We start from the raw sequence: 24,877 nt of genomic DNA, 5'->3' as shown, positions 1-24,877 counted from the left end.
AATATAATTAAATTACAGTATGTTTATATGTGCAATACTGCAGTTAAACCCATTCATAATGATTAACATTCACAAAAACTTTAAAAAATGATAGGAAAGTAAAACAGATGCTCTTGGGGTGGTATGACCAGAAAGCTGGAGGGTCAATGAAGAGATTTAATGAGGATGAATATGGTTGAAATAATTTATATGCCAGTGTTAAAAAAGAACAATGAAATTTTGTTGAAAATTTTTAAAATGGAAGGAATGAGGGAGAGATATTGAGGCAGTGAGTTTGATGGAGTAAATTCTAAGCAGGCATAGAAATGCATAGAGAACACTCTCCATTGCATAGCCAATGCATTAATAAAAAAATCTTTAAAACAATTGTTCATAGTTAAGCTAAATTGTCAATGGCATCAATGCAAGGGGGAAGGTGGTATTTGTACTCTGGACTCTCCATAAAATCATTATAGTCCAAAGCTACTGTTGTTGTAGGACCAGGTAATTTTAATTCTCTAGCCTTTATTTCTTCATTGGAGATGTGATTATGAAAATTGTTTTTTTCTTAAATAATGGGAGAGGAAGCTAAACTCCGGAGTGTCAATAAATCCCAGATTGTTCAGTGTTTATGGGTGCTGCTAAATATCACAAAATGCCAGGAAGAAATGGAAGTGGATCACTATACACGTATGCAAGGATTCACAGCATAGTGATTTACTTTATTTCTCCAGAAGATGGTTTCATCTCTACCCCTTTGGTCTGTAGTTGCGTTGAATTTTCTTGTGAGTGAGCTAGACATCATTTGCTCTAAATCACTATAGCTTAAGACACTGACTCTTGTGCCAAGAACAAAATATTACTTTTCTACCTGCCAAGTGTGTCAGACTTAATTTTTATTGTCTCAAGTCATTAGATGCCTTAGTTATAAGGGTTTTGAATCCTTTGTCACAATTATTAATCTTTAAATTCCATGGCAATTATTAACCTTTAAGTTCTATTACAAATATAGTAGTGTCTATTCCCCAAGCCTGGGTTTCCTTCTGCCCTGTTCTCTACTTTTGGTGTATATTTCAGGAAGATTAATCTCTGTTATTTTAGCCCAAATCCAAATATAGGAAACTCCCAACAAGCATCCTTAGCTTGAAACATTTTTAGCAAACAAGATTTACAAGTCTGTTGTATTGCTTTGAACTCTTAAAGTGATTCTGATGTTATTGGTGCATCAAAGAGTAAGTCGAACACACTGTCTTCATATAACATAGCTTGAGGTTTACCTCTTTTTATTATATTATATCCTTTATCATCATTACAGCAGTCCTGTGGCATCACAAGGGTCTAATTCCCCAGGTAATACATGGGTAGACTAGATATAAAGAGTATATGAATCAGTTTTCATACATAAAATAAGCAAAGGTAGTCAATTCTACATTTTCCCTTTAGTGATATGGGACATCATTGACTCAAAGCTGGAGAAAGGATCTTGAGCTTTGGTCAATTTCTATTTCTTGATCTGGAGTCTTGTTTCATGAGTGATAGTCAGTTTTTTTTTTTTTTTTTTTGTCGGTCATGGGGCTTGAACTCTGGGCCTGGGTGCTGTCCCTCAGCTCTTCAGCTCAAGGCGAGCGCTCTACCACTTGAGCTACAGCGCCACTTCCGGTTTTCTGGTGGTTTATTGGAGATAGGAGTCTCACGGTCTCTCCTGCCCGGGCTGGCTTTGAACCGCGATCCTCAGATCTCAGCCTCCTGAGTAGCTAGGATTACAGGCGTGAGCCACCAGCACCCGGCTTGATAGTCAGTTTTTAAAAACTCATCAAACCGCACCATAGCAATATGGGTGTTTTCTGTATGTAAATTGCACAATAATGGGAAATTAAAATGAAAAAAGAAAAAAGAAGCACTGAGGTGAAAAAGAATGCCCAGCAGGCTGTGTATATTTTTAAGATCTGCTTTGTTTTTAATCACAAATTGGCCACAGGGGTATTAACATAAAATTGTTATTAACACCACACAGCCTGATATAATAATACCTGGTGAGAAGTGTTACTATAAAATGAAGTATCGTATGTCATTGGGAGAGGGTAATTGCTAAGCAGAGACCTCCTTATACTCAGACAGGTCTTGAAAAAAAAAGGAATGGGTAAGATAACATCTCTGCTAAATACCCTAAAAATACAGTTTCTTTTAGCTTTAAAAATTTAAACCTGAATTCCAACATGACAGGTGGGAGGAGGGGCCAAAAAGGCGTATCCTTGCCATAACTAGTGTCTACTATCTTACAGATGGGACAGATGATTTCCAATCTGATGGGCAAACAGTCATGCACCCAATGTCATGGTTTGAATAAAAGAACATCCCTAGCCATAAAAGAAATGCAAATCAAAACAACATTGTGATACCGCCTCACCCCAGTTAAAATGGCTATAATCAAGAACTCTAATAACAACAGATGCTGGAGGGGATGTGGACAGAAGGGAACCCTACTTCATTGTTGGTGGGAATGTAAACTTGTTCAACCACTTTGGAAAGTAGTATGGAGGTTCCTCAAAAGACTCACATAGAGCTCCCCTATGACCCAGCAATCCCCCTTTGGGCATTTACCCAAATGATCACAAACAAGATCACACTAAAGCTACCATCATGACTATGTTTATTGCAGCATTATTTACCATAGCTAAGATATGGAACCAACCCAGATGCCCCACAGTAGATGAATGGATCAAGAAAATGTGGTATATATACACAATGGAATTCTATGCCTCCATCAGAAAGAATGATATTGCCCCATTTGTTAGGAAATGGAAAGACTTGGAAAAAATTATATTAAGTGAAGTAAGCCAAGCCCAAAGAAACATAGGTCCCATGGTTTCCCTTATTTGCAATAACTAGTATATGTTGAAACAAGCAGAAACGGTCAGATAAGTTGATGTTAGGTGAAATGAACCCCAAGATAAGGATTCAAATGTTTTTTTCTTTCTTGCTATTGTTTCTAACATATTTATAAGATGATTTCTTTGTTGCTTTGTATGTCCCTCTCCCACGGTATAACCCCTGTTTTCACGGTATTTGGTGTTGGTATAATTTGTGGGGGGGGAGGGAAAAACAACTTGTTTAAATAGGGATACAGGTGGACCCATTACAACAATGAGATGTACAAGTCGTTATGTGGTAAAACGAACTTTACAACTTTGGCGGGGGTTGGGGGGTGGGGGGGAGGGGAGGGGGGAGGGGGTAAGAGGCGAGCTAGGAGGTGGGGGTTCAGGGGGAGATGGGAAGGGATGGGAAGGGGAAACAAAGGAGGAGGAAACAATGCTTGATAAGAAATGTACTCATTATCTTGCCCATGTAATTATAACTCCTCTGTATGGTATTTTCACAATTAAAAAAAAAAGTTACATGTTTAAAGGATCAATCCCTAACCCATGGCACAAATGGGAGTTGACTGACCTCTGAAACGTTGGACACTGATGGGAAGGAGTCTTTTAGTCCTTGGGGACATGCCATGGAAGGGTATTTTGGGATCCTCTGTTTTGTGTCTGGGCCCTGAGATAAATGGCTTTCTGTGTTCCCCATCATGATATACAGCCTTACCATTGCTTCAAAATCAATGAGGCTAACCCAACCACAATCTGAAGACTCCACAAATCTCATAGGTTTCTGCTTTTTAAAATTTCTTGTAGGTATTTCATTAAAGTATGACAATCTGACCAACACCAGGGTCTCATTTCCTACTTGTCTCTCCAGATGAGATTAAACTTTGAGGGTGACTATCTGGCTCATTGTGATGTCATTTTGGACAACTAGGAAACTGATGTCAATGAAGAGCAAATCTCTGGCCCTAGTTTAAAATGTCAATAACTAAGCCTGGAGCTGGTGGCTTATGCCTGTAATCCTAGTTACTCAGGAGGCTGAGATTGTGGTTCAAAGCCAACCCGGGCAAGAAAGTTGGAGAGACTCTTACCTCCAATTAACCATCAGAAAACCGGAAATGGTGCTGTGGCTTAAGTGGTAGAGTGCTCGCCTTGAGCTGAAGAGCTGAGGGACAGCACCCAGGCCCAGAGTTCAAGCCCTACTACCGCAAAAAAAAAAAAAAAAAAAAGTCAATAACTGCTATGCTTAGGTAGAAATCCTAGGAGGAGGTCATATATATGTATTTGTTGTTTTCCATCTGATTAAAAAATAAGGTTAATTGTAATCCATCAGGTAAAGGGTACAGTTATATTTAAAATGTTCACACATAACCCTATCAAAGTTGATTTTAATTATCCTTGTTATTTTATTCTTCTAGCTACACATTCTTTTCTCTTATACTCAAGCTTTAACAAGTCCTGGTTGCTAGTTTGCTCACAGTAGTACCAAATGTGGCTTTCCTTTTGGTTTTGTTGTTGCTATATTTTTAGATAATGCCAATCCTTTTTTATTTTCTGATTTTGGTTTCTGACTGCTAATCTTATTCTACTCAAATTTCACACATCTTTGTTCCATTTACTTCAGTCTAGTCAGGGCAGTTTTCTAAACTTGCATTTACCTGTGGTTACTTAAACAGATTTAAATCTCCTGTCACTATAAATATAGTCAGTGTGAAAGGTTTGAATCATTTTATCTATTTACTTTTTTTCTCTTTTTTTTATGGTCAATTTTCTTTAGTTCCTAGGAAATTCTAAGATGACTCCTGATGCATTGTTTTTTTATTCCTAACTCAGCATATTCTTACAAGTCTGCACAAGTTAGTTCAGCTGCTTGGCTTATGAAACTAGGAAAGTCTACATCATTAGAATGATTAAGGTAGTATTGGTAGAGGAAGAAAATCTGGTGTTTCCTCTTAGGACATAGCTTGTATTACAAACATGTGATACTAGTAATAAGATAAGATGAAGATGTGATAGAAATTACCTATTAACTTTGCATAATCTAGTTATCATTATTAAACTTGTGAGTTCCAGCAGATCTTTTTAGATTAGTATGTTTTCCTTATGTTGAATAATATATTGCTAGGCATTAATAGTATACATATATATGTATATATAATATTTTATCCTTTAGCTTCATATTTTATTTGAATGCCAGACTTTTTTTTCTGGTCCTGGGTCTTGAACTCAGGGCCTGAGCCTGTCTCTGAGCCTTTTTGTGCTCAAGGCTAATGCTCTACTACTTGAGCTACAGCACCACATTTTTTCTGAGTAGTTTATTGGGGATAAAAGTCGTACATATGTTCCTGCCCAGGCTTCAAACTTTAATCCTGAGATCTCAGCCTCCAGAGTAGCTAGGATTACAGATGTGAGCTACTAGTGCTTGGCTGAATGATAGACTTATTTCCTTCAGTTTTGCATGGAAAAAACAACAGTTTGAACTTATATGCCAGTTGCTTTACTCTTACTGGAATATCTGTTTAAAATAAATAAAAGTAAAAATATAAAGTAAATGAAGAACTCCAGCCTAGAGGAAAACTTAAATACTATTTGATTAGGAATCTGTCACTGAGCAGTTTAACGGATCTATTTGATTCATAACATGTTTTGGTTCTGTGGCTTTTATAGCTCTTCCCTTTTGGGAACAGTGTCCTATTATCCCAAGGGACTGTGAATGGCAGATGATATGTAACAAGTCAGGCACCTTCAGTGGCTTAAACAAGCCACTTTCCTTAAACATATTTGTGTTGGCTTTGCTTGAATTCCTTTGGAATTACAGTCACAAGTGCATACACGATCCAGTTTAATTTCAAGACACTTTTTTTTTCTAGGCCATGACATTTGGACATAATTCTAACTAGGGAGGGGAGCTTTGAATGTGAATTTGTTTCCACATATGGCATCCATTACCCTTCTAATCAAGACAGTTTTTAGAGCTAACACTATCTACTGCCCAGATGTTTCTTTAACTTGTGGCTTAGCACAAGACATTTACACCTTACTGTTTAGCATACAGATGGGGATAATAACCTTGGGGAATTTCAAAAGTCCTGTTCTGTGGTTTCTATGAAACTGTAGGCCAATTCTCTCAGTGGTGTGGATGCAAACCCACCCAAGCATTTTTCTCCATAGCCTCCCGGTGACCCATCTCTTTGTAGGACCTATGATGGGGCCCACAACATGGTACCTTATATGATAGAAAACTGGATCCTGAAAGGAAAGCAATTTGTTCAAAAGCATTTCTTCATTAGGTAGAAAAATCCTAATCGTAATAAGAAGTAGAAAATGAGTCCTACTTTAGTTTGTTTGTTTAAAATGCTAAGTGTCACCTTGTATTTTATTTTCAACTATACAAAGAAAGAGTACACATACTTTCTCAAATATTACAGGTGATACTAGAATTTGCATGACATTGCATGCAGAATGTTAGTCTCTAAGTGCATTTAGAGTAAGCTTTGTGTATTCATCTGAACAAATTCTTAAATGCTTCTACTTGCTTACTCTTCTGGAATATATCATTTATCTACAGGGGATTGACACAGGAATCTTTTTGGGTGAGCAAAAAAGATGTGACAAGTGTTCTTTTGGATGTGTGAAGTAGATTTTAGTGAATAGTTTGGACACTGGCCTAATTCTACAAAAGTTTTCATGTACTAGTTCCACTGTGCCCTTTTTGTTCCAAATAGTCACTCTGCCTTATGCCACAACTAAATCTGTGCTCTTATTTAAAAATCTGAGTAGTTGTGGATTATAAAAATGTTTTAATAAGGAATCCTCAGACATCATCCAGCCTGATTTTTGGTCCTTTCCCACTCCCTGAGGGTGGGAATTATTTAGCATTCCTATTTCAGAATCTTGCTTTAAAACTTATTTAAAGGTTCTTGCTCTGGATGAAAATGTAGTCTGCATGTGGTACATATTTGAGACATCTGTGAATGTGACACACTGCATTCTGCTCTTCTAATAGATGTTCTTCTTTTAGCCAGAGACCTGTTACTCTCCTCCAAATGACTTGGAAGACCTGCAGACATTTTCTTTCCATTAGACAATATTATTCCTTCCCAAGGGGACAGTTACTTAAAGAAAGAGTCAGGGGAACTGGTGTGGATGGGCCAAGACAGAAAAAGAAGTAGTCTATTGTTTAATCACAAGGATTGATGGAAGCCAGCTGTAGGAAACATAAAGTGTATGCTGGCCACATGCAACTGCCTGGAGAACAATGGAAAGACACTGAAAGGTGAAAACAAAAGCAAGAAACAAAATAATAGGTATAGCTACAGGCTGTTTCCTGCCAGGTGAGGGACAAAAAAAGAATGTTTCCTTGTGGAAGGCATCTACTTCAGTCTACTGAGCTTTTGAAAAAGGAGAAGCTAACCACAGGGAACAGGAAAAGCAATGGAGAGGACAAACTACAGAATGCTAACTGTTCCCTGCACAAATGTTAGCTTCAGGCTGTGCTGTTTAGTGGGGTGTGAAATCACAATTAACAGAGCAAGGGTTTTGTAAGTGAGCCGAAGCTGCTTCAAATTACATCCTGTTATTAGCTGCTTTTAGAACAACCACACTGAACAACAACATGTTTATTGGACTATGATGTGTTCTTGAAGAAATCATTAATAAAAACAGTTGATTATAGTTATACTTGCAGTGTGGGTATTTTAGATCTTAACTGTTTATGATGTTTACTTGTTTAAGATGAAGAGGTGGGAAATGGGGTAAGTTGAACAAGCATCCAAAGTTTATGATAACAAGGTATGCCAATAGAGTCAGAGACTTTGTTTATCTATTTATATATTTCTGGGGAAGATTAGGTTAATGCTTCAATATATTTTGGGCTAAAATTCTTCAGTATCCAAATGATATAAACAAGTGAATAAGACCTTAGAGAAATACCAAACCTGTCAAGGAATCAAAGGCTTTGCTTCACATGCAATATTAAAATATTAAATAACTGACCATTTAATCATATAAATAATAAATGTCCTGTCAATTTTCTTCTAAATAATGCGTTTCAGTCATTTCTAAATCTCAGAGATATCAGAGGTTCTATGGTGACTTCTTTTGTGATGTGCATGTCAATCGGGATAGAAGCCATCATGGGGTGTACATTTTGTTGGCTATACTGAATTTCCTTACATACATTTTTCCCCTCAGGATAAGTGTATGTCCATGACCTCATGGACTCTTATTTGTAGAGCTCATCTGAGGGTCTGGAGCTCTAAGGGGCCACATTCATTACCAAATCATTTGCTACCTCAGTGAGGACTAGAACTAAGTTTATGATCCCGTTTCTCTTTGAACATATCTTGTCAGAAAGGAGTCAGTTACTGTCTTAGCTATATGTAAGTGCAGAATTGACATTAGAAACAGAAGCAAGTCTGAGGTAGCTGGATCCTTCTATTTTGTATCGCGCCAAATTTGTGTGTTTGTCAACTTTATTTTTTGAGGAAGCTTTTTCCAAATAATCTCTTTTACACCCAAACCACTAAAAATACCACAAGATCTATATCCAATATTCATTTGGAGTAAAGTGATGTATGTCTTTTGAAATCAGCTTTCCTGAATCTTGGCCCTAACAAATGAATCAAGTTAGGAATTCACTGTAACTTAGAAGGGAGGGACAGTTGTAATGCATGGGTAGACATTGATGAGTTAAATGAGTTTGGAAAGTCTTCGAGTTTATCATTTCTTCACATTTTAAATAAGCGGGTGGATCTGAATTATCTCCAAGGTAGTCTCTAGGTTGTACTTTTTTTTTTCTATTTTAAGTTTGCTATTTATGGATATTTCTGAAATTCTAGCAATCTATGAGTTTATCTCTTATCTCACATCCAGCATTTCTAGCAAACAAATTAAAAAGTGTGTGTGTGTGTGTGTGTGTGTGGTGTGTGTGTGTGTGTGTGTGTGTGTGTGTGTGTGTGTGTGTGTGTGTGGTGTGTGTGTGTGTGTGTGTGTATACTTGGCCCATGTTTCCACTTTTTTTTTTGAATTTCTTTTTTGGTTTTTGTGCTGGGGCCTGGGTGATGTCCCTTAGCTTTTTAACTCAAGGCCAGTACGTGCTCTCTCTCTGTCTCTCTCTCTCTCTGTCTCTCTCTCTCTGTCTCTCTCTCTCTGTCTCTCTCTCTGTCTCTCTGTCTCTCTCTCTGTCTCTGTCTCTGTCTCTGTCTCTGTCTCTGTCTCTGTCTCTGTCTCTGTCTCTGTCTCTCTCTCTCTCTCTCTCTCTCTCTCTCTCTCTCTCTCTCTCTCTCTCTCTCTCTCTCTCTCTCTCTCTCCTTTTTGTCAGTCATGGGGCTTGAACTCTGGGTCTAGGTCCTGTCCCTGAGCTCTTCAGCTTAAGGCTAGTACTCTACCACTTAAGCCACAGTGCCACTTCTGGTTTTCTGGTGGTTAATTGGAGATAAGAGTCTCATGAACTTTCCTGCCCAGGCTGGCTTTGAACTGTGATCCTCAGATCTCAGCCTTCTGAGTAGCTAGGATTACAGGCGTGAGCCATGGGCTCCTGGCTCACATTTTTTTCCCACCTATCCATGGTCCTGTAACCTCCCTCCTACATTGCAATATAATTGAGGTAGTCATAAATATGAGTTAGAAAGCTAGATTAGGAATACACTAGAATACAAGTTCAGAAACTCATTACCAGTAACAATATATTTAATGTTTTGTGCCTATCTGTAAGAAACTGTATCTTGGTCAAGGTTGGAAGCAAAGAAAGGGAAAGAAAAAAAGAAAACATAAATATTTATTAAAATCTTACTTTGTTCTAACCATGGGACTAAACATGTTTACCTAGTTCTAATTGTGTTCCCTTCATTGATCACTCATTAAAACAAATACTGATCAGTGCACTTAAATGTTAGACATTCACAGAACTGAGGTGAATGAGATAGTCTGTTTCTAAGGAGCTTATTGAATCAAATGTTTTATACTGGCACAAAGTAAATCCCTGTTTTTGTAAAAAAAAAAAACCCACAGATTTATTACTTGCTCATTTTCTTTCTTTTTTTTTTGGTTGTGGTGTTTAATCTCAGGGTCAGAGTACTATTCCTGAGTTCTTTTGCTCAAGGCGAGCCCTCTACCGATTTGAGCCACAGTGCCACTTTCAGTTTTCTTTTGGTTAATTGGAAATAAGAGTTTCACAGACTTTCCTTCCCAGGCTGTCTTTCAACCATGATACTAAGATCACAATGTCCTGAGGTAGCTGGGATTACAGGCATGAACCACCGGCACCCAGCTTCAGATTTATTTCAGAAACTGGAAATATGGTCCCCCTTTAAAAGTTACTATTAGATATTAGCTGGATAGATAAAGTGTGAGCCCCTGAGTTCAATCCTCAGTACTGAAAACAAACACACAAATAAACAATTCTTCTAGCTATGGTTAGAAAGATTGGGCACACATGGGTTTTTACTGTAATGATGATATAGTATACTCCATTTTAGACTTTCCATCTGAAGGCCCATTTTCTCAGTCTCCTAAGCTCTTGGTGAACTTTTTTTTTTTTTTGCAGGAAGTATTCACATTGTGTTTTAATTGGCGGCTTAGCAGGACTCTGAGACTTCTCTAAGGCTATAGAATAAGTTGGCAGTGATCTCTGGGTCCAATGTGTCTGCAGGGGTCCAAGAAGGAAATGTTCATTTATTTTGTTTATACTTTTCTGACTGTTGAGTAAAATTTTTGGTGCCCAAGTTTTCAGGTTTGGAGAATAATATTTTTAAACTGGGACCTGCCTTCTGCGATGTAGGCCAGTGTTAAGATAAGAGAGGCCTCCCTCCATCCCTGAGCCAATGCCACATTCCACCCAACAGCATAGCTCAGAATAATTAGATAAAACATACCTCCTTCTGCCTCAAGGGTTTGGGGCACATATGCCAAGTCAAATAGACTTTATCTCAGTCAAGCCTGCCCCACTGCTATGGCCAAATGCCCAGACATTTTGCTGCTATTTAACAAAGCCAACTAGAGAGGGAAATGACCCACATGCTAACACTGGGAGAATGATGAGATGGAAGGAAAATTTCCATAAGGTAAAATATGTAAATGAGAAAACTTGGCTTTCTTTCTCATCGTAAATCAACCACTATCACACTGGACCATGAAATATCAAGATAGCCAAGGTACCTAAATTTAATCTAGTGGCAGGACCTAGCATGGGCAGAATTGGCTAGAAAGTACAAGGTTTTGGGTGTAGGAAATAAAAGAAAGTCCATTTTGCTTCTGCTGGTCACAATTCTATGTCATTCCAGGAGAACTCTTTTTGTAAGGGATATCATATACTGTGTGGAAATAATTTATCTCAGCATTATTTTACTCACCATGTTATAATTCCTTTGAGTTTATCAATGCTTATTAGTTTCTTATCCACCTGTTATTGCATCAGAATCCTGACACACATCTGACACATGGTAGGAATCTGAATCTCAGTTCTATGATGATGATCCTCAATCCAAACCAGCCTCATATTACAAATGTAGGAACAGGAAGTTAGAAACTTCCCTGATACACTAATGGAATACCATGGCTTGAGGTCTGTTGGGAAATCTTTGTTGTTCTTGAGGCTGAATTTCATGGTACTTGGGGAATATTTTCTCTTGGTAGAGCCTTTATAGTGGAAAATTATTTATGTTATTTATTATGAGGTAAAATTAACAATATATCCCTTTGTAAATTTTCTGAGGAGAGGAAAAGGTCAAGAAAATGTGAGACACTAATTTATGGTAGAAGGCAAGAGTTTGGGGCACTGCACGTTTGTTACAACACCTTCTCAAAGAAAGCTCTACCATCCTCTAGAGTGTGCTTGGGACAGCCTCGGCCACAAGAATCCTCATAGAAAGGAAAACAGAGGGTATGAGTTTGCTGATGACCAGCATTGCCCAGAACTTGGAGTGGGCTACTTTTGAGCAGTAGACTTATGAAGAAGAGCTAGATTGGAGACTTAACAATGTCAGTTTGCTTCCATATCTTGAATGACTCTGTGTTCAACATTTTGTGTTCAGTTTTCTCATCTGTGACTTGAGGCCAATAGTACCTATGCTAGAGTGTTATTCTTGAACCTAAATGAATGTGCTTCTTAAATGATAAAAGAACTTACATTGACTAATTATTACTGTCTGATGCAGCTTCCTTTTTTTGTCAGTTGTGGGGCTTGAACTCTGGCCTTGGGCACTGTCCGTGTGCTCTTCAGCTGAAGGCGAGTGCTCTACCACTTGAGCCACAGCACCACTTCCAGTTAGTTTTCTAGTGGTTTATTGGAGATAAGTGTCTCCCAGACTTTCATGCCTGGGCTAGCTTTGAAACGCGATCCTCAGATCTCAGCCTCCTGACTAGCTAGGATTACAGGCGTGAGCCACCGATGCCTGGCTACAGCTTCCTTCTTGAGGAATTACCTATGGAACAGTTTGAGCCAAACTCAGAATTGGTTCATTAATGCATATTTGATAGATATGGAAAACATTACTTTCAGATAGGCAAAATCAGATAGGCAAAACATTACCCACTAGCTACAGAGATCCACTTCTCACTAGGCCCACAATACTACTGTTCTTTATATGAATGGGCATCCTAGCATTTCCACTATAATAGCAATGCCACAAACGTTTTCTTTCTTCCCCTTTCTTATTTTTATTTATCTGTTTACTTTCTAACAAATAGAGGACGTTTTAGATGCTAAGAGGTTTCAATGAAAGTCCTAAAGAAAGGCATTGTCAGGCTTCCAATTTTTCTCTCTTCCAAAGGGGATAGGGTCAGTGTTTGAGACCAAATCTTAGAACATGAGAACAGTATGAAAGATACTGTTCAAGGGAAAAGAGATAAAACAAATGAACCCTTACAGGTAAGTGTTCTTAGACACAAAGAGGACTGTAGCATCTCTGAAGATTGTTCATATTGTAGTGTGGATTACTTTTGGCTCTTTGGAGAATATGCTTTCCTGAGTTGTTTACCGTGCACTTGTGTGAAGCTGGGGAGAGGCTACATTACAGATTGTATCAGAGCTTTTAGCTTTCCAATTCTCCCCCTGAATTCTTATTCTGAAGTTGAAGATTTTATTTTAATTCTTACTTTGTTCTTATTTACCACTATCTGAAATTACAACATATATGCAGAAGGACTACTGAATTATTTATGTTTATGCTTAAAACATGATGTGTTGTAGTTTTCATCTTCAATGAGGCAATACTATATGACATGCTTGATAGTCACCTAGAATTTAGTTTGAGTCAAAACTCTATAAATTACAGGGTGTTTATCTTTTTTTATTTTTTTATTGTGAAAATACTGTACAGAGGGGTTACAGTTACATGAATAAGGCAATGAGTACATTTCTTATCAAGCATTGTTGCCTCCTCCTTTGTTTCCCCTTCCATCCCTTCCCTCACATCTTCACATTTATCTTTAGGCAACTGATTTAAACTTTTTAGTATCAGTCTCCACACATGTAAAGTAGGTATACTAATATGGACCTCTTATTTTTATTTTGTGGTGTTTATTTATGGAGGTGTTGAAGTTTGAATTCATGACCTCATGCTTACTAAGTAAATGACCTACCACGTGGATCATGCTTATAATCTATCTTTAAAAAATTATTTGTCAGGTACTGTCTTGCATTTTGCCTTCTGTTGATCTCCTACCAACTACAATCCTCCTCTCAACAGCCTCTTACATAACTAAGATCACAGGAATGTAACACAATGACTGGTGTGTTGATTGAAATGTAGTCTTGCTGACTTTTTATCCAGGCTGGATTTCAACCAAGATCCTCCAGATGTATACTTCTTGAGTAGATGGTTTGTAGGTGTAAGCTGTTGTGCCTAGTCTTTGTTGTTGTGGCATTTAATAAAACAATACACTCAAAATATCTAGCATATATTAGGTACCTTAAAGTAACCCCTAACCAAGGAGAGTATTGCAGAGTTTTGCAATGTTGCAGACCTCTTTCTGCGTCTCTGAGAATTCAGCCACTTATCACATTGTTTTTGAAGTGACCCACAAATTTTAAAGAAGTCTTGATCCACAGAAATCTCCTCATCCTGCCTCTGTTATAGTTAATTTTTTAAATCTTTAACGATTTCTTGAAATTTCCTTGTAGATTTTTTTTTGTGGAATTCTGTTGGTTTGGGAGTTGCAAATATTCTGCTGGTTTTGATTTTGAAGTGACAGAGATACTAGCTTTCATTCTAGATAAACTTTATTTCTAGAGCTTGCTGATAACAGAGCTTAGTATGTGAAAACTTTTCTTTTGCTAAAGCTTTGGCCTGCTATACTGACTTAGCTGCCACTTTTGAACCAAGAGAATATTGTTGAGGCATATTTTGTTGTCTCAACTTTTGTTTTCCACTTTCCCTTTTCTAGGTTAAGAAAGCACAAGTCACCCCCCAGAATTATCATAGGCAGGATTACACTTGCCCTCAAAACACAAGATGGACTATGGAATGATCAAGTTTTGTTAACTATGTCTTGTTTACTTCAAAATGGGAAATTTACTATCTTCCAGTTCATAAATACCTTGTTTACCTTTTTTGCTAATTTACATTTGGCTATTTTTACTCTTTTTTTTTTTTTTTTTTTTGTCATGGGGCTTGAACTCTGGGCCTGGGCGCTGTCCCTCAGCTCTTTAGCTCAAGGCTAGAGTTCTACTGCTTGAGCCACAGCACCACCTCCGGTTTTCTGGTGGTTTATTGGAGATAAGAGTCTCACAGACTTTCCTGCCCTGGCTGGCTTTGGACCATGAGTAGCTGGGATTACAGCCATGGGCCACCGGCTTGTTTTCACTCTTGATTTTTTTTGTCTCCTTTACATTTTGTTTGCTAAGATTTGGTTATCTCTTCAGGCATTTTGTAGATGTTTGTATGTTTTTGCCTTTTGTGTAAACTAGGATTTACAATAGCTAGTGTTTTTGAATGCTTACAGTTGTGTCAGCTATATCTCATAGATACAACCAATCTTTAATCCTCACAATATCTTAGTGACCTTAGAGGGAATTAGTACACCATTTTAGAGATGAGGAAACTAAAAAGAGAAATGAGGATATGGAACTGGCTCTATTACATTAACTGACATAATAATTTTAATCATGTTTTCTTTTTCTATTAATGTTTTTTTTTATTGTGAAAATACTGTACAGAGGGGTTACAATTACATGAGTAAGGTAATGAGTACATTTTTCTTTTTTGGGTTCTGGTCGTGGGGCCTGAACTCTGGGCCTGGGCGCTGTCCCTCAGCTCTTCAGCTCAAGGCTAGCGCTCTATCACTTGAGCCACAGCGCCACTGCCGGCTTTTTTCTTTTTGCTTATGTGGTGCTGAGGAATCGAACCCAGGGCCTCAGATATGCAAGGCAAGCCCTCTACCACTGAGCCACCTTCCCAGCCCCATGAGTACATTTCTTGTCCAGCATTGTTGCCTCCCCCTTTGTTTCCCCTTACCATCCCTGCTCATTATCTATTTTCAAAGTATACATTTGCACTCTGATTTTACATTAAGTTTACAAAGTGTGCGTTAAATTTGTCTTAGCTAAATAATTATTGTGATTGGAGTTATGGGAGGATTTGTTAAACTTAAATTAGATGGGCTCTATCCTAAAGGTTTCTAATGAAGGAGATCTAGGGTAGGTTTCAGAAATTCGTACATACAAGATGATATGGTGTGTGTGTGTGCATGTGCATATATGCATGTATGTATGCATGTGTGTGCTGGGCTGTCTGTGCACACATGCACACAGATAACATATTTGCAATATTGAACTATTTAAGTGAGGAAAAGGGGAAAGGACAATTTTAGAGGATGAATGATGCTGAAATATATTGTATCTGTGAGTGAAGATACCATGACAAAACTCACAGCAAGATGGTGAGTAAGAGATAATAGTGGTTTGTGGAAATTGAGAGTAAACAAAGGAGCCAATCTTATTAAAATACTTTACATGCATGTGTGACATACCATGGGCAAATTCCCTTTGAACAATCAGCATTACCATTAAAGGGTAGAACAGGTCTTGTCAAGGGTTTGGGGACTAGTCGGAAGGGAGATGATGAAAGGGGATGGTGAAGGAAAGAGAATAAGGTTAAAACAGTTGATGTACATGTATAAAAATGGAATAATGAAGCTTCTTGACATCAGATCTGGAAGGCAGGAGGAGAAATAAGTATTTGACTGAGTGTGAGTAAACCATTGTACGTATGTATGGACATGTTGAAATTAAACTTCCTTGTGCAAATAATTGATGTTATTAAAATTGTAAATAACAAATCACACACAAAACTCATAATCTCAATACATAAAAAAAGAAATTTTCATTTCCAACAGGTGTCCAATCTTAGGTGGCTGCTGCTCTGGAGGCCAACTCTGAGAGCCACTGATTTGCTTTATTTCCTTCAAAGTGAGACATTTCTACTCAGTTAATTTCAGAGCCAGGTGCCCGTTACTCAGACCTGTAATCTAAGCTACTCAGGAGGCTGAGATCTGAGGATCAGGTTCAAAGCCAGCCTGGGCAGGAAAGAGAGACTCTATCTCCAATTAGCCACCAGAAAATCAGACGTGGCGCTGTGGCTCAAGTGATAGAGTGCTCTCCTGGAGCTGAAGAGCTCAGGGACAGCAATCAGGTCTAGAGTTTAAGACCCACCACCGACAAAACAAAACAAAGCAAATATCAGTCAGTTAAGGAGCCTTTTTCTTTCCATTTTTCTCTTAGAAGCAGAACTATACATAATTGATGATATTTCTAAAACCTACTATGGTGATCTTTTGTTTTCTTAAGTTAATATGCGATGCCTTTGGCCAAATGGCTTATACCTCACATATTTTCACAGATGCGTGATTTTTTTCCATGTTTTGGGAATATTGATTTTCTTCTGTGTTTCTGGTTAGATGCAACATTCAGCAGTCCCTAAGTTGGAGGGAAATATCAGATCCTAGTAGTTCAGGAACTGCAGATTTTTTTTTTTTTTTGCTGGGGAGGCTTGCCATCTTCTTTCATTTTCCTTATGGCCTGTGGTTTTGGAAGCCAATTCTAGGTATAATGAATTTTATGTCACTAGTTTATTAGCCTTATATTGTTTATTTTTTTAGCTTGTTGACCATTTTCATTTCTGCCAATCAGGTTTTGTTTTAAATCCAAGTCAGATATTGCTCACTTGTAACTACACTGGTAATATAATAATGGTATTAATGCAGTGCAATAATTGCATTCTGTTGATAGTACTATAGATGTATGTTTGCTAAACAATTGATTCCAGGAATTGTGTGACATGGATAGATGAATTCCAGGGAGATGAAGAAGATACTGGTTACATGGTATACATCTAGGAGGAGCAATGTTAGTATAATATGAGCAGAGATGCCTACCAAGGGTCTCAGAATGAAAATCCTCAGCTCTATCTTCCTGAAGAATATTACTAATTGCCTATGATAACTCTACCCTCTTACTGTTGTGGGGTCATAAAATATAGGAGTGGATTGTAACCTGGAAGAAGCACAAAGTGTTCTAGGCTACTCTTTGGATCATCATTACAGATCAACTGCCAGAACTCTTTTCTGTACATTCAGTGTTTGGCATAACACTTATGAAATCACCTGGGATTTAAACTCTAATTTAGTTTTCAGTATACAATGAGTTCCTCCTCTCATCAATTCAAACTTCTGGTTGTATCAGTAGACTTGATTCAGAGTAACTATTATTTGAGCTTTCATGCTGATGATGTATGTGATCAGGAACACACTTCTCTGCCTTTTCTCTATAAGATGAGGGGAAGACTATGTGCTTTACATTAAAGTTGTGACATTTAAGTAAAGTGAGATAATACATTAAGAGATAAGATGTCTGGCTCTGAATTTGATTCCTATGTTCTGTCAGAATCTGACCTTCCTGATCATTCATCTTGAGAAGGGACATCTATCTTAATCAGTCTGTTTTCCTACAGTTACATGAACATGCTTCTGTTCTTGACAATCTTAAAATTATACAAACATTTTACTTACTGAGCCAAAATCTGTGAGTTTTGATATCACATGCTAGTTGCCTTTTTTGTTCTTTTTAGGAGAAGAGGAGTCAGCTAATTCAGGGCCATGACCACGAATACAGAGTCAGTATGAAAGCAGTTAATTACTTGTTCCTGAATCACTAGATCCTGTATCTTTAAGTTTACACTAGTTGCTCAACTACTCCAGGTTTGTCTCTGTTGTAGGCATGATGTAACCTAGAGAAATAAGTACATGGCTCCTTCTGTCCTCTCTTCTTGTTGTCAACCAGGAGCACTCACTGCAGTGCCACACGGCTGCCTGCACAATATTGCAAGCAGCATAGAACTTCTAAATCTGAAAAATGCTCTCATGTCAAATCTGACAAGGAAACATGTAAATGGGGATGAGAGTGTGCACCACAGATATCATATAAAACTAACTGGGGCATGCTGAAGTCATAATGACAGTATTTATCCTTCTTATCTGCCAGCTATGGATTGATAGTTACTCTGTTTCATTATAACTTTGCTGTCATATTTCATCTTTTTTTCTATGTATCTGCTCTACAGAGTGAATTTACTTTATATTACGATTTGTCCCTGCTGTGTAAATCCTTGATCCTCGGTCAACTTCTGGAGATTCTTTGTCTCTAAAATGGATATGTCAGAAGAATATCTTTATTAGATTTTTCTCTCATGTATTTTTTGATGGTGGACGAAATAAACTTTGCTAATCTGAAGCTGAGATGGAGAGGTACTGATGAATTTTATAATAACTATAACCAGCTGAGCACTTCTTCATGTGCCTAGCACTGTGCTAATAGGTTTCATTTATGTGGATATTTGAGCTTATCTTTGATATCTGAGGAAATAATGACATCTATGTATCAATCTTTTTTTTTAAAACAAATAGTCTGTGTTTAGTAAGAGCCAGAGCCAAAACAATATTGGAATTCAGACCTTTCACAGACTATTTCTGTAACCTGTTACATTCTTGAACAAGAGAAGCAAACTCTCCAAGCCTATTTATTTATTCATAAAATCTACTTTCAAAAAGTTACTATGAAGGGGAACTATGGTAACCTGTGTCCATGAAGTCCAAACGCTGGGCTTGGCCCTTACAAAACACCTGTTAAACACATCAAGAAAAAGCAGACTAGAGGTTTGGTGGTTTATTTTTGTATTTAGTATATCCTTTATCTCAAGCCCATGATGATGGTCACTTCTGTTCATATACTGAAATACAATTTTAACTAGCAACTGGGTTTATTTAGTTATGGAGGAATCATAGAAAGTAGCACTTTTGAAGTGGAATTGGATGGTTTCTATTCATTATGGTGTCTAGGAACAGGAGTTTAGGGATTTTGTTATAGTATAGACATCAATCTATTTTCTGATGACCATATCTAGAGAATTTCAATAGACAGGGTTCAAGTTTAAGTCAATGTATTAGAAAAGTTTATTTTAAAAAAGAGCAAGAAAAAGTTGAGAATGTATGTAGATACAGTAAACTTTTGGTATCCATGGATATATGGTTCCAAGGATAATACCTTGAGTAAAAACCATGAATACTCAGGATACATGGAGTTCATTATTGTGCTACAATGCTTGATTCATTTTTTCCCTTATAAAACTTTTCCATTTCCCTGAAAGACACTCTGTCTTTCAACAAGCCTAAATTTTTCACTTATCACTTAAATTAAGCACATGAACACTTACCTTGATTTGGTAGTATAATTTGATTTGTGAAAAGTGTGTTTTTACAAAATTAAGGAAGGCAAAATTCAGTAGATCACATAATGGTTTAAACACAACTGACAATAATGGAGGATTGATGCAGAGCCTCTCCATATCAACTGAGTCACATAATATGCACATGGTAATTTTTTAAAAAAATGTTTTGAAATTTCTTTTGATTATTAAATTTTATTATTATTTTTATTGTGCTTGATCAACACTGCATTAATAAATGTGTGAATAAGGCAGGCTTAATGCATATATTAAATTGAGCGCTTCCTCTTCTGAGTGCATATAACAAAATTGTATTTCTCAGCCTTCTTCATAACTAGATATGGCCTTGTGATTGAATTCTGACAGTGGAATAAGAGTAGACTATAACTCAGATGAACCTCCTTTTGTAATGGTTCCCTTGCTCCAAGGAGGCCTTGTAAGTCACATAGAAGAGGATATAGTCATAGATGAAAAATACCTGGGTTTCTTGAATCATGCCTGGAGTCATGCTACCCCTCCCATCAAGGATACCCAAGTGGAATTTACTTGAAGAAAATATAGCTTTATTGTATATTAGATATTATTCTTTTCGGTATTTGTTACACAACTCTTTAAATGTTTCATAAATGTTGGCAGGAATGCCAATCAGACTGATGCTTTCTTACCAGTCTCAGGAAGATGAGCCAGCACATGACCTCTGAGAGTCACCTTGAATCCTTCATTGGCCGATTGGCCTTCCCACAGGATCTTTCCATACCTTTCCTAACATTCCATATGTACCGTTCAACTTTTCTCCCCATCAGCATTCTTCATACCATCTCACTGTGCATTAGTACTCTATCAAATCATCTGGTGCTATTTAGACAGAATTTTTTTTTTTCCAGGGCTGAGAACCGAACCCAGGGCCTTGCACGCACCAGGCGGGCGCCCTTCCGCTAGGCTAAACCCCCAGCCCCTATTTAGACAGAATTTGAAGCTTAATTCAGCTGAAAACTGCAAATAGGTGGAAAAAGTAAGCTGTGAAGACATGGCAGGTAGTTCTGGTTCCCCATTTAATGATCATTTTGTCATCTGGAAGCCTAGAGTTGCCTGGAACTTGAGATCTCAATGTAAAATATGACTAATTCTAGTGCTACTTCTGTTCTTTCAGGCTTTGAGAATGGGTCTCTGGTTTATTAAAGAGCTTCTAGAGAATTGGGAACTGTTCTGCAGGGCATTATAACTATTAACATAGAATTGGATGGATATTATATCTCTGTAAGTTAAATTATAATTGCTTAGTCTCATTCATAGAGTCTGTGCGTTACAGTAAAACAAATGAATAGTTTTAGCTTTCATAGATTGCTGTAGTTTAGTGGATGGGTAATATGGAACTAATGGGTCAGTGGCTTTGTTTTATTATTTTTATGTTTTGGATAAAATACTTATTTTATAAAGTGGCACACAAATCAAATGATGAATTTCAAATTTGGCACTGAAAAATATAACATATTCAAGAGATTTGCTACAGGTCAGATATTTCCAGCAGTTTTAACTGCTGCATGTGTATGAATTTTGGGGTTTGACTTAAAATTTCTGATGATATTAAAAATTCTTTGTGATTTCTATAAGAACATATTTATATAGAGAGTTTCTCGATAATGAAGAGTGCTGTGTTGTACAGCCAGGTATACTTACTATTTATCACATAAGTACTGGAGCCTGAAGAGGAGGCAGGATTACAGCATGGAGATTGTGTCATCATTAAATACCAGTAGCTGCTTTTTCCCATGGAGCTATTTTAAGATGGTTTCTTTTCAACTCCCTGTGGTGTTTTGTAGATTAAGCTTAACTATCACATTAAACTTTTATCTAGTTTCATATGCAAATAAAGACTATCCTCCCTGCTCCATTTAATCCCTTCCCTGAAACCATTTTAACAAAATGTGTGGGTCCATTACTAATGGCAATAATGCCAAGCCTGCAAATATTTTATACTTAAGAAAATGTTCACGTATCATTTAGCCTTTGAATATGTGAATACAATATTCACAAAATATTCTCCACTGAAAATAGTTTAAGAAAATAGATTTGATTGTGGGCATAAAGGAAGAAATGTAACTCCATTTGACTGAACAATTATATATGAGAATGGTAGATGGTGGAAGGGAAGGAAGAGAGGGAAAAGGAAGCTGTAGAAGAGCAAATGGATGTATAAAACACTATATTGAAAAATGAACTTTACAACTTCGGGGAGGGGCGAGTAGTTGTGGAGGTGGGAGGGAAGGGATGGGGAAAACACAGGAGGAGGCAAAAATGCTTGATAAGAAATGTACTCAATACCTTGCTCATGTAACTGTAACCCCTCTGTACAGTATTTTTACAACAAAAAAGTACAAAAAAAAGAGAAAATGGAAATAAGGTGATAGTTGAGGAGAAACTTTAGGAAAAGAAGTATGCTGTGATGAGAAGAGTTTTGCTAGGTCTACAAACACAGTAGAGGATAGAAATCCCTGTGTGTGTGTGTGTGTGTGTGTGTGTGTGTGTGTGTGTGTGTGTGTGTGTGTGTGTGTTTCTCTGGAAGCACATTTATGTTTTTATAACGTTTTGTTCTGGAATGAAGCTGCATGCTGGGGCACTTCCTGTGTGACATTTATGGAAATATGAAGTTATATTTTCTTTTTTTTCTGTTGCTATTTTTTTTATTGTGAAAATATCGTATAGTGGGGTTACAGTTACATGGGCAAGGTAATGAATACATTTCTTATCAAGCATTGTTGCCTCCTCCTTTGTTTCCCCTTCCCATCCCTTCCCTACTTGAATATTTGAGCGATCTAATCCTGGCATGTAATTGAAAAGATTTACTAATAGCATGTTATTGATGAGTAGAAATAGGTGAAAGAAATGAAAACCAGAGTTATTTTCTTGACACCATTTTAACTATCAGTTTCAAATGTCAGAATTGGTCATAAGTAGTCAAAAGGGACATATTAACTGCCTTTGATGTTACACTCCTATTTTCCTGGTACATTGCTAGCTCATTAGGCTACAGTATTAAAGTTAACACTTTTTGTTCATCAAAACCGGTTGAATGTTGCTAGCTTCCTTTGACTTCCCTAATATAAACAGGATTTATGTAGTTTTGAAGAAATGGATCATGGGAGAAGTGGAATTCAATGTAGATATTAGAAAACAGTTGGAATAAGGCACTGTGTAAGGAAAAGTAAATAAAACAATTCACAAAATTTCTCTAATTTATCTGAGAACTTTTAATTGCATTCATATGATTTATAAGATCATTAAATATAACCTAGTAATTCACTTTTAGTATTAAAAACTATGGGCCCCTTAATAGACCAAATAGGAAGTACATAAATGTCACATAAGTTGAAGTAAGGAGGTCAGGTCTGGTCTGCGCCATATTGGCCACATGGTGCATCATCACCTTCCTCCCAGGTAATGGGCTTGCCAGGACCCCTGGAGGCAGGGGCAGGCACTTGGCTGATAGGTTACTGAATCTGTCAGTCCAGTGCCTGGGACTGGGAATTTCCTGAGGATCTGCCTCCTGCACGGACCTATTTAGGCCTGGACCAGCCTAGCCGCGGGACTCCATGCCAAGTGTGTCTATTTGATCATGTCCTTTGTCCTGTCTCCTGGCTCGTCTCCAGTCATCATGGCATCCTAATTCAGCTCTCCATTGGAGCTGAATTGTCTTGTTGGTATTGTTTTTGTTATTTCTTTCCTCTTTAGCATGTTTCCTAGCTGAGTTATGTGTATTTGCCTGCTGCAGGCCTTTGTAACAACTGGCAGCCTGCAGCCTGTTAACTGTATAATAAAGATTCCAATATTCTATATTTTAAAATGTGGCTTCTGGGATGATTTACAAGTGATTTCAAAAATTTACACAACTGTTGTGTGGCAGAAGGAACATATATCCCAGTTGAAATTTCAAAGCTAAAAGCTATTATATATATATATATATATATATATATATATATATATATCACATTAATTATATGTCTTGAGCTCATAAGACCTCTGATTGGAAATCTGAAGGTGAATATCACACAAGGTGTGCTTCATTTTATATGAGAAAAATTCGGTGAACTATTTTGCTAGATTGTTGGGAATACAAATATGGAAACAATGGGTCTAGGTTATGGGAGGCTTAAAAAAATCTGGCTGAAACTTGTGTGGTATGTCCTGGGAGATTTTCTTATGGTATTGGAATATCAATATGGAGGGTCTGCATAGGGGCAGATGATGGTGTATGTATGCATAAGTATGCATAAGTAAAGGAAACTGACAGGCCAGTGTAGAGAGACAAAAAAGATAACAAAAATATTAAAATACTAAGATAAAAAGGTACAATTCTCCTCTCTCCAAAATACCAACCCCCCCCCCCGCCCAAACAAACCAGAAAACAAAAAGTTTAGGAAACTCTCAGGAAGCAAGTTCTGAAGTTCACAAGAAAGTAAACTTTGAAATTGGCCCTGGAAATTGGAGGAAAAAGATATAATTGATTGGGAAGTATCTCATCAGAAAAAAATCTAAATAACAAGCATACCTCTCAAAATAAATAGAATTACTTCTGTGCTAAACAATAGGCAGTATGAGGATATTCTAGAAAAATACAGATGGATTTACAGGAAGAAACAGAACTGCTGTCCCACATTAAATGCCAGGAACTATTCTAAGAATGTTAGGTAAGATATATTAACTTTCTTTATGCCTCTAACATCCTCATGCAGTAAACACTGTCATAACCACCTTACAGGTGGTAGAGACATGAAGAAATTATTTCTCCAGAGTGTAGAATAGAATTTAAATAGGCAGCCCATCTTAAGAGTCCATGCTCTTAAAGCCATTACACTCTACTTCTTCTGATGGCTTTCTAAAACTAAACCAAGCAAACAAAAATTTGAAAATGAGCAACAAACCAAAGACCCCTTCTGTTTTGAAATAGTCTCACAATAGGAAGCTAATAGAAGTAATTTTGAGTGACTAGATTCACGCCACTGGTAGAGACAGAACAGATGAAAAGTATGTCTCTTTTAGGGGAATAGACTAGCTGTGATGCTCCTAATTTTGGAAGGTCGTTTTTTTATGCTAAGAAAAGATGGCACATCAACAAAAGTTCCCCTGGAAATGAAGGGACTGAGTGTCCCTGGACTCCCAGAGTCATCAACCCTCTGCAATGATGATTGTGTATCTCCAGTGCCACATTGTGCAGTGGAGGGCTTGCACTTCATTGCAGTTACTTTACCAGTTTCATTGCCTGTTCATTAGCTAAATGATAAAATCCCAACCAATAGAACAGATGTGGACATA

At 37.4% G+C, this 24,877-nt stretch overlaps 1 protein-coding gene across 4 annotated transcripts in view; it reads right to left on the bottom strand.

Moving 5' to 3' along the window:
- Nucleotides 1-24,877, bottom strand: part of Grm3 (glutamate metabotropic receptor 3) — a 210,452-nt gene that overhangs the window by 101,661 nt on the left and 83,914 nt on the right. The window contains exon 2 of one of the 4 annotated variants that reach the window (XM_069996377.1): nt 3,941-4,051. The exons of 2 other annotated variants lie outside the window; for them this stretch is intronic. The gene's annotated coding sequence lies outside the window, so the exon portion shown is untranslated. The remainder of the gene's footprint in view (nt 1-3,940; nt 4,052-24,877) is intronic. One more of the 4 variants, XM_069996378.1, reaches the window with a different exon arrangement.

This window comes from Dipodomys merriami, unplaced genomic scaffold (genome assembly GCF_024711535.1).
Source record: "Dipodomys merriami isolate MVZ:Mamm:240054 unplaced genomic scaffold, mDipMer1.0.p SCAF_5, whole genome shotgun sequence".
Lineage (NCBI taxonomy): Eukaryota > Metazoa > Chordata > Mammalia > Rodentia > Heteromyidae > Dipodomys > Dipodomys merriami.
Note: the sequence above shows the minus strand (reverse complement) of the source record. Positions and strands in the feature narration are given on the sequence as shown.